This window comes from Bubalus kerabau, chromosome 22, assembly GCF_029407905.1.
Source record: "Bubalus kerabau isolate K-KA32 ecotype Philippines breed swamp buffalo chromosome 22, PCC_UOA_SB_1v2, whole genome shotgun sequence".
Lineage (NCBI taxonomy): Eukaryota > Metazoa > Chordata > Mammalia > Artiodactyla > Bovidae > Bubalus > Bubalus kerabau.
In genome coordinates, this window is record NC_073645.1 from 35,011,098 (window position 1) to 35,021,770 (window position 10,673).

The 10,673-nt window shown below is 45.2% G+C and overlaps 1 pseudogene; it reads right to left on the reverse strand.

Moving 5' to 3' along the window:
- Window positions 1-6,351: 6,351 nt before the first annotated feature.
- Window positions 6,352-8,029, reverse strand: LOC129636954 (zona pellucida sperm-binding protein 4-like; annotated as a pseudogene).
- Between the last annotated feature and the right edge of the window lie 2,644 nt (window positions 8,030-10,673).

The window sequence follows — 10,673 nt, forward strand, 5'->3', positions numbered from 1 at the left end:
TCTCAAGAGATTTCTTTCTGGTCGTGCTGTTCCCCCTGGATGAAGAAGATGGATTGGGCCAGGCAAACGAGACATGAACTGAAGGCATTCATTGAACAGTTGGCTCTCATCTGGCTGCTGCAAGTGGCCAGGCAGAGGTCAAGGTTCCCATCCCCACCCCCCACCATTGCACAATGGCACACCAAGGAGAGCCGCATAGCAAGCACTTGGTGACTTTTGAAACCACAAACAGTTCGGGTCAATGTGATCTGAAGACTTATTGGGCAACCATACTACCCTTGCCTTCTTTTTCTGCCTTGCCACGAGACTCCCTGATGACCCACTACCTGCTCAGACAGGCAAGAACACCAGCTCCTCAATTATAAGAGACCACATCACCAAGCATATAGTTCAACTAACTGACCACCTCCTGTTAGCAGACATGAGCAGAACCGTAGCCTCCTCACTAATCATTTCCAGATCTTTTCAAACAAAACCTTTCTTTCAAAAGGTTAATCTTACCCCTGGACTGAGATATGAGGTAATAACAATGGATGATGGACAGCTGAAAATACCCCTTAAGTGAAAGAGTACTGTAGTGTCGTTTTGACCACTCTGCTTAACATTTTAAAAAACATTGTTCTGTGTTCATGCATTCTGTGAAGACCTCTAAATCAACAGTCTCAGAAATTCTGACTAATTCAGACATTCTGTAAACAAGAGATCAGAGAGTTAAAATCAGACAATCAAACCACTAATTTATTGAGAATCTACATTTCACAAAGCACTGTGCTATGAGCTGATACACAGAAATATAAAGCTTAGCTCTTGATTTGGGGATGGTGAGTGGGTCACTGAAGGAGGTTTAAAGGCATAAAAATCACAAACCTACATAAAAATCATTGAGTGAAAATAGCTGGAGGTTATGAACTCCCACTGAAATGAACATGTGAATAGGTTCCTTCCTGGATTAAGTGCATGACTGTGAACATGGCCCCACCAAGTTCAATAATAGAAAGAAAGAAAGAAAGTAAAGTCGCTCAGTGCCTGACTCCTTGTGACCCCATGAACTGTAGCCTACCAGGCTCCTCCGTCCATGGGACTCTCCAGGCAAGGGTACTGGAGTGGGCTGCCATTTCCTTCTCCAGGGGATCTTCCCAACCCAGGGATCAAACCCGGGTCTCCTGCATTGCAGGCAGACACTTTACCATCTGAGCCACCAGGGAAGCCACTAATGAGAGTTGGTAATTTTGCATGGAGCATGGAGAGATAAAGGACAGACTTATTTAATACTGAATTCTATATGAATCTCAAATCAGTTAGGAGGGAAATCATAAATAGTGGCTGTAAAACTCACAATGACGATTTAAACAAGTTCTCACTCAATAAGAATTCCAAAAGTAGACAGCTCAGAGCTGGAGACGCTATCATGATATTTTATCAACAATTTCTTCTTTGCTTGTGGATTTGTCCTCATATTTTCAAAACGGCTGCTACACTCTAGGCATCACATCCACATTCTAAGAAGGAAAAAGAAAGGGTAGTGTAAACAGCAAAAGTTTTCTCATTTTATTTTCTTTTTATTTGGGAAGAGAAGCCTTTCTCAGATATATGCTTTCATTCTCTTGATCAGAAGAAATAACATGACCACACCCAGCAAGCTCCCCCTGTGACTCAGATGGTAAAGAATCCACCAGCAATGCAGGAGACCTGGCTTTGATCCCTGGGTTGGGAAGATCCCCTGGAGAAGGGAAAGGCTAACAGCTCCAGTATTCTGGCCTGGAGAATTCCATGGACTGTATACTCTATGGGGTTGCAAACAGTTGGACATGACTAAGTGACTTTTACTTTCACACCCAGCAGCAAGGGAACAGTACCTTTCATTTTCCAGGTTCCATAGTAGAGAAAAAAGGAAGAAGGTGATTTAAATAGGTTTCACTGGACCAATAGCATCTTCTATATTCTATCACATAATAATCATGTTATGTATGAAACACACTGAATTTTAAGTGGTCATATTATAAGAGATTATTTCCCTGGCCTTACTAAATGCAACATGGCCCAATTTTTATTGGAATTTTTATTAAGACTAGCTTTTAGACATAATTATATTTTAGGAATATGTTTTTAAAGAATAGTTAGGTATATATATTTTATAGTCATTATCTTTGAATTGTGAAATCATAGATTTTTAAAATTTCTTTGTGCTATCTGGGGTTTTTATTTCATTTTATTTTTTCTAGTTATTTTATTATTGTTATTTTACAATAGGAAAACAAAATTTCTTAAATAAGAATACTTAAAATGGTTTATGACATAGTCAAATGAAAAAGCGGTATATGACATGTTCCCAATTTTCATAAGCATATATGACAGAAGTAAATAATATGTATATGAGAGAAATAAAAGCCTGGAGATTTCTCTGAGTGCTGGGAATATGGATTGTTTTAATTTTCTTCTTTCTGCTTTTTTGCATTTTCCAGAATAATCACAGTAAAATATTAGAAACAAACAGCTATCTCAGGTTAAGCAGTTCTCTGCCTAGTCTTGAAGGAAAGACAGCCTTGCATATCACTGAACAACAGGATTTGCAAATGAAAATTGCAGCAAAAAAAAAAAGAAAGAAAGAAAAGCATTCACCAGAGGAACAAGCCTGATTTGCTGACAGCAAAAAGGATACAGGAAAAAGCTTCCCTCACTCCTCTTTTCCCTTTTCCAAAAGCACTTTCTGCTGAGAAATATTAAGCCCTCTTAATCTTCAGGGGATTCTCAAGTCTGAGGCTCAGAGCCCAACAGAGGGGTGTCTGTTCCTTTCTGGTGCATCAGCTGTGAAACATGGCGGATTGTTTTTTAGCAAATGTGGCCACTGGAAGGGACATTTTCCTAGCCTCCTTTCTTCCCAGGAACAGGAGAAGCTGGGGACCAGAAAGATGGCTGATGGCTCCTTTGCCCTTCAGATGGCCCAGTCCATATTCAAATCCAGCAGCCATTCCCTTCTCTCTCTGGTTCTCTCTCTCTTTACTGCTTTCTCCCAGAAAGTAAAATGCCATCTACAATTCTCCTGAATACGCACAGGCAGAGGCTGTAATCCCAAAGGCCTGGGAAACTAACAGTCCTGCCCCCAGTGGCTCCATCCCAGTGACAGACAGCCCATCCCTCAGGCATTCATTCTTTCTTTCATCTACTCACTCTTCCATCCAACCATTCAACAAGAGTGCCTGGTGAGGGGATACAGTAACAACAAGACAAACAAAACACGGGACTTCACATTTGCAGGGCACAGGGGCGTGGGGGGCCAGACAATAAGAAAACAGGAAACACAGCAATACATACTTTCATAAGAAATATAAAGAACTATATTCATACTGTACAGGAATATAAAGCAGGGCAAGTTTCTAGAGAGTCACAAAGGAACACAGTAGTCAGGAAAGGGTCTTTCAGGAGATGATATTTGAATTGAACTTGAACAGTGGGAATGGGGGAGCCGTGAGAAGCTCAAGCATGCTACAGACAGGCTGCAGCCGGAGGTGAGATCAGAGCACTGTGAGCATGGGGTCTTATAGGGAGGAGGACAAGTGGCCATCAACAGGGTAATGGAGAACAGAGCGAAGGGTTGCAAGTGGCCATCCAGCTCTCAGCGACTTTTTCCAGCCCTGCTGAGTGGGAACACAGAAGACTTTTGATTAAAAGTTTCTTATTTCCTAGGAGCATCCAGTCTTAGGAGGCAGAAACGACACCTAACACAACTGTGGAAGAATTCAAGGCCAAATTGTGTGGCTCTGGTTCTACGCAAAGGCATCTGGAGATACTGAGATCAATGTGAGCAGAAGCGGTCAGAGGATTTCATGACTGGGGTGGGGAGTGGGCTGGACACAGGTGAGGGGAAGGTCAATCCCATGGTGAAGACTGTGCTGCACACATGCCCCTGCCCCCACTGCAAATGCCTGCACCCCTTCACTGCTCTCTTTTCTACTCACTGGGGTCTCCTAAGCCTTCTCAAACCAGCATTCAGGCAGATGCCTTCAGCTAATCAGAGTTAGCACAGGAGGAGAAATTGCAGCCTAAGCCTGAGACAGTGGGTCAGGAAGACTGGGTGGAGAAATGAAAGTGAAAAGTGAAGTCGCTCAGTCATGTCCAACTCTTTGCGACCCCCTGGACTACAGCCTACCAGGTTCCTCCGCCCATGGGATTTTCAAGGCAAGAGTAAAAGTGCCTCCCAAACAGAGTGGCCTAAGGATCAGACAGGAGTTTCCCAAGTGAAGTTGGAAAAGATAGTGGTCCCAGCTAGAAGCAGGGCCCGTGTGAGGACTAGGAGTTGGAAAGGGGGCAAATGATTCCATGTGGCTGAGTTTATAAAGTGCAGGGGGCAGAAGAGGCTGAAGACATGAACACAGAGGGCGGTGAAGGTCCTGGGAAGAATTGGAACTTGACAGGACAGCAGTGAATAGTCTTTGAAGGGCTTACGCAACAGAACACGGGGAGATGGGCAATATCATAGTCTAACTTCAACCATCATTCTAACTACTCTACAACCAGAGACAGTGCAGGAGAGGGGGCTGTTGCAGGAACCAGGGGGTGGGGTGGGGGGTTGGGCTAGAGCGGTGTCTGGGGAAATGGAGCCAAGTCGGTGACTTGGAGGAAATTTAGGACAGGGAATTGCTTAAAAACAGTGATTAGACGTGAGCACAGAGAAGAGGGTTGAGGACAGAGTCCAGCTTCCTCACGTGAGTCCACAGGTCCTCCCACTGACAAGGGAGAACTGAGCTGGGTATTCATATCTGCAACACCCCCAGGAAGCATCAGTGCCTGAAGTTTTTGCAAAAGCTGTCTACATCTCTACTGAGAACTTTACACACCAGACACGCAGCTGCTTCTCACTTCCACTTTAGGTCTTAGGCAAACTGTACACAAAGGTCCGTATGTCCCAGGCATCTCCTTGTACGGGCACCAAGCAGGAGCCCAGCCTTTGAAAACCACTTGATATTGTAATTTGCCAATGGATGGTCTTTGCAGAGGCTCATCCTAAGGCTCAGAAAGGGTAGGGATGTCATTCAAGGTCACACAGCAAGTTGGAGACGAGCAGAGAGTTAGAACAAACCAGTCCCAATCTATTAGGCGGCTTGCTGCTCAGGCCCCTAACCAACCCAGCATCTTAAGTTATTATGCCTCTTCCTGCCTCAGCATGTTTAAGCAATAGTGCCGCACGCAGGAGAAAATGACAAAGCTCTCACCCTCTGCGTGTTGTGTCAGCATCTCTACTAGACTCCCTTGTACATTATAAACACCCTTCAGGGTTTGCCCTGGAGAGATAGATGGGTGAGCAGGGGTTCACAACATCTACATGCATCCCAGGTCCTCCAGATTCTATGTCTTCCTTCTTTGATGAACTTTTAAAACCTGAAGGAAGGTGGAGCGGGGTGTGTTCAGATTCTGAAACATGACATTGGAGTGGGACCTCACTTCTGAGAGCGAGCTGTGAGCTGAGGTAACACCTCTGACTCCTCTTTTCTAGAGACTCCCCCAGCAGGCGTGTGAGCACTTTCTGTGGGCAGGATTGCCGTCAGCACTGCACACTTGCTACCCTTGCACTTCTGTTCAGGCCTCTGCACTTTATGCAGACAGGAAGGAACAAAAAAAGATTTTGTAAAGTTCACCTTTTCCTGAACTCTAGGCCCCTTTTGACTGACCTCCTTGTGTGGGGCATGCAAATTCAAAGGAGCTGAATTATAGTGTGAAGGGAAATGATGAGACATCTAAAGATCTGGGGGTGGGAAAGATGAGGGGAGGGGAGGTCCTGGCATCTCAGAAGCTGGGAAATCCTCACTGGGGTTGAGCCTACAAAGTAGAGAGTGAATATTGACAAGCCAGACAATATAGGCTTTCCCCATCCTCTACATCATTCATTCATTCAACAAATACTTTCACAACATCCTATAAAGCCTTCTGGATGCTGGAACAATACTACGAAACTCAAAAGATCAAAATCTGTTCTCATGTAGCTGATGTTATAGTGGGGAAGACAGCTGATTAAGAAGAACATCAGATGTTAGGTAATGATATGTGCTGGGGGCAAACCTAAATCAAGGAAGGAGACAGATGGGGAGGGTAGTATGTGAGGAGTAGAGGGGTGGTGTCGGGGCAGGGAATACAAGGGGTTCTCCTACAGGTTTTACAGGGAGCATGGCTTGCTGACATCTTTTTTTTTAACACAAAATCAAACAAGTAGGTTTTTTTTTAATTTTTGAAATATACTTGATTTGCAATGCTGTGTTAATTTCTGCTGTACATCTACTGACATCCTGATTTTTGGAATTCTAGCCTCCAGAACTGTGAGACAATAAATTTGTGTTTTGTTTTGTTTTGTTTTGGTAGTGCAATCTGGTTTTATTAACACATTTGGGCTGAGCAACTCATCTCCATTTCCTAATGGCCAGGTAGGACACAAACAAGGCTCCAACGATTAAGACTCCAGATAGGCCAGCCACCCACAAAGCTTGAGAGTCAACAGGGGACCTTGAGTATTTGTGGAGCTTTTCTCAAGAGTCTTGAATGGCTTGGAGTAGAATCAAGGGACCCTTGCTAGAAATGCTAGCCGTGTTGTTCTGAAAATGAATGTCAGAGCTTCTTCTTCATCTGGCAGGACAGGGTGTCACACAGGATGGTGTCCCAGCAGGCTGGCAGACGGATACACTGCAGTGCAGATACACCAGTCCCTTGAGGGCCTGCTTTGCCACCGAGTCCACAAAGCTGAAGGTGGAAATGCTGAAGTGCTGGTAGTGAGAAGGAAATGGCAGGTCTGAGGCTTCCCAGACAGGGATCAGTTTTGTCTGATAGTTGTCTCCTGTGTAGGGGCACCCATTCACCAGCGAGGGCCACTGGGGCTGGAGTAGGGCATCTGCGCTGGGTGTCGCCCAACACTGGTCCAGGCGCAGCTGGAGACTGGAGTCTGTTCTCTGATGGATGGAGACTTCCACGTAGATGGGATCCTGAAGTAACTTCACCACTGGGTAGTCACTAGCCATGTAGTAGGAACGACAGCGTTTATCTTTGGCAATCTTAAGTTCCAGAGTGAGGTTTCCAGGCTGGGTCTCAGGAAGGGGTGGTGGGAGAGTAAGAACCTGGACATTAACTGGGAGAGCACTGCTACTTGCAGAGTAGCTACAACTGACGTGGAGCCTGAAGGTACTGTCTCAGGTAATAGAACCACGGCTCCAAGTTCTCACATCCCGAGCTGCAGCCAGCTCATTTTCATATACTGCCTGCTTTCCAGTGATCTGTTTTGTAGTACCACAGGTAGTAAATGGAAACCGGAACAGAACAAGAGTGTGTGTTGCCATCACAGGTTTACATTCACTGTCATTCCTGAAGGCCAAATGTCCAGAATTCAAGAGCAGTGGGGGCGAGGTCACGTTCCGGGACACAGCAATAGAGAAGTGGCCATCTTGGGTACAGTGTGAGGCCACTGTACTTCCGTAGTAACAGGAAATGACCTCTTCAGAGTTGTAGCAGCAGCCTAGCTGTTTGCAGTCTCCTTGAGTGATGGGTGAAGGAGCACATGGCAGTCTGTCCCACACTGGGACAGAGTCACAAAGGCCAGCATTTGGGACATCTGGGAGATTCACAGGACCCTTGAACAGCTTTGTCTCTATAACTGCTCCAGATGCACTCACACCTGCTCTTTCACTTCCAACAGTCATGATGCAGTAGGAGCCCCACTCAGTGACAAGCAGCCACTGTAGGAGGCTTCCCCCACCAGGGAGCTGCCAGGCCCTCACTGACCCAGGTGCCACGGCCAGAGTCATTCTGCAGGCTGTGTGGCCCATGGTCACCCCATGCTACTAGTGCAGGAGGAGTCTCCGTCTCCTGACTGAGAGGGTTTATGGTGAATTGAAAGCTCCTTAGCCCACAGCGTAGTTTGTCAGGATACTCAGGTACCTTGGACTGATGCTGGCTATTCAGACCAAGAGACAATAGAAAACAGAGCCAAACAAATTGCAGCAGCAGCCACATGGTGCTGCTAGGAGTCTTACTGATTACTCTTCTGGTCCTATACTTCCTTTCCCAATTTGTGTTATTTTAAGACAAAAAGAAAGAAATGAAGAAAAAGGAAGGGAAAAGAGAAAACTCGGAGAACAATGAACCGTCATTATTATCATCCTTCTGTAGATGAAGGTAAAGCAGCATCCTTCAGGCCCCAAGTGAATTAACTAAGATACCTCTGTTAAGAACAGGGCTCCTCATGGGCTAGAACTTTTACATAGTTCAGTAAATCCTTGTCCCTGATCCTGACCTTGGCCAGAACAAAAGTGGTTCCCCCTAGTGATTTGCTCCTCTTGGTGCTTGGCTTACACAACCTCGTATTGCAGCTGTTTCTTATCACTTCATCTTCATGGTGAGTGCTTCAGAGTCGTGCTGTATTTATCTTGAATGTTAAAAGCATACATCACATATTTAATATTTGGGGTAATATTAAGGAAATCAATCCTGAATATTCATTGGAAGGACTGATGCTAAAGCTGACGCTCCAATACTTTGGCCACCTGATGCGAAGAACTGACATTGGAAAAGACCCTGATGCTGGGAAAGATGAAGGCAGCAGGAGAAGAAGGAGGCAGAGGATAAGATGGTTGGATGGCATCATGGACTCAACAGACATGAGTTTGAGCAAACTCTGAGAGATAGCGAAGGATAGGGAAGCCTGGTGTGCTGCAGTTCATGAGATCACAAAGAGTCGGACATGACCGAGCAACTGAGCAACAATTGCATTGGATGATAAGTTTAAAATGCATTCAGTATCAGACCATCTCTCCCACCCCAGCTGCTATCACTCTGGTTGAGCCCTAAGTCCCTGCAATGTTCTGGCACCTGGTACCAACAACTCTGACCTCATATCCTGTGTAACTTCTCCCTAAGGCACTGACCCAGCCACATTCCCCTCTGTGCTAGTCTTCCATCTGCCAGGACGGCTCTTGTCTCTAGAACTTTGTACTTCTTCTTCCCTCTGCACGGAATAACTCCTCCCAAGTCACTGATGTGGCTCCTTCTCCAGACTCCTACAAGTTTTTGTCCCTTTCTCGGTGAGGCCTACTCTTAACTCCTCATCTCCTGAACTTCCTGTCACCTTCTCCTTATCACTATTAAATATTTACTTATTCATTTATGATCATCTCCCTCCATTAGAAAGGTCTATGGCAGAGCTTGGCAAGAGTAAATATAGGTGCTTGACAAATACGTGCTGAATGAATAATCAGTGTGTTTCATCCATAGCTCACTGTATCTATACTGCATTTCACTCCCTTGACCTGACTATCAGTCCCAAGTTTAACTCAGGCTTTGAGACCAGACAGCATCTTTCACAACTAATAATGTTCAAGCAGCAAAGTGTAGTTGTAGTAAAGCATTCTTAGCTTGTGTGAATGCCAAGTGCCCCAGAGCCCACTTGACTCTGCTTACCCCAAACCCAGAAAGACAAGTCCTGGACATAAACACAACCCATCAAGTGTTACCAATAATCATCTCAGCAATGCTGAAAAGTCTAATATGTTTTCAGTGATCTCTGAGCTTCTCTTTGAGTGATGCTCTCAAAAGAGGCTTTTCCTCTCCAGATTCTTCTTCCCTCGTCAGACACACAGGCACACACAGAAGTATGGAATGATGGAGCAAAGGAGCAAGGCAGGATTCAGGGTCCAGAGGGTTAAATTCTAGTCTAGCCTCTTATACTTTGTAGCCATGAGTTTGCACAAGTCCTCTGTAGTCTCTGAACTTCAACTTACAAAACAGCATCTAATCTTAATCATCTCCATATGCTCCTTTTTAGCTCTGAAACTATTAATCTCCTGTGAAATCTAAGTCTCTGTAAAGAGGATGCCAGAAAGATCCAGGATTGCATCTTCTCCCCTCTTGCACTTGACCTGTCTCTGCTCTCCATCTCTTCCCTCTGAAAAGATCATTTTCAGTCACACTCAAGGGGAATTTTGATTACAGGTTTCTTGAAAGGGTCTCTTGAGCTTCAAGTAGATCATCTCTGAAATGCAATAAGCATACTGACCTCTTGGGATGAAACAAACTCATATACACAAAGCACCCCCCTCAGTGCATGACATAGAGCAAGCTCTTGGCAAACATTCATTCTCTCCCTTTCAGGGCCCCTCACGATTGGTTTGGATGAGTCCAAGGAAAGAGAGAGTATACCAGATCATTAACTCTGGCCTCCATCTGATCTCTTTTCCATCTTCTCTTTAGAGATAACAGGCCAGGCCAGTTTGCCTTGGTCTGTACACTTCCTCCTGAAATCATCATGATGTCAACAGGCATTTTTGTGGATCACTCACAATGGCAACCCACTCCAGTACTCTCACCTGGAAAATCCCATGGATGGAGGAGCCTGGTAGGCTGCAGTCCATGGGGTCCTTAGGAGTCGGACACGACTGAGCGACTTCACTTTCACTTTTCACTTTCATGCATTGGAGAAGGAAATGGCAACCAACTCCAGTGTTCTTGCCTGGAGAATCCTAGGGACGGGGAGCCTGGTGGGCTGCCGTCTATGGGGTCACACAGAGTTGGACACGACTTAAGCAACTTAGTAGCACAATATTTATTTAACTTACATGCAGAGTATATCATGCAAAATGCCAGGCTGGCTGAAGCACAGGATGGAATCAAGATTGTTGGGAGAAATATCAATAACCTCAGAT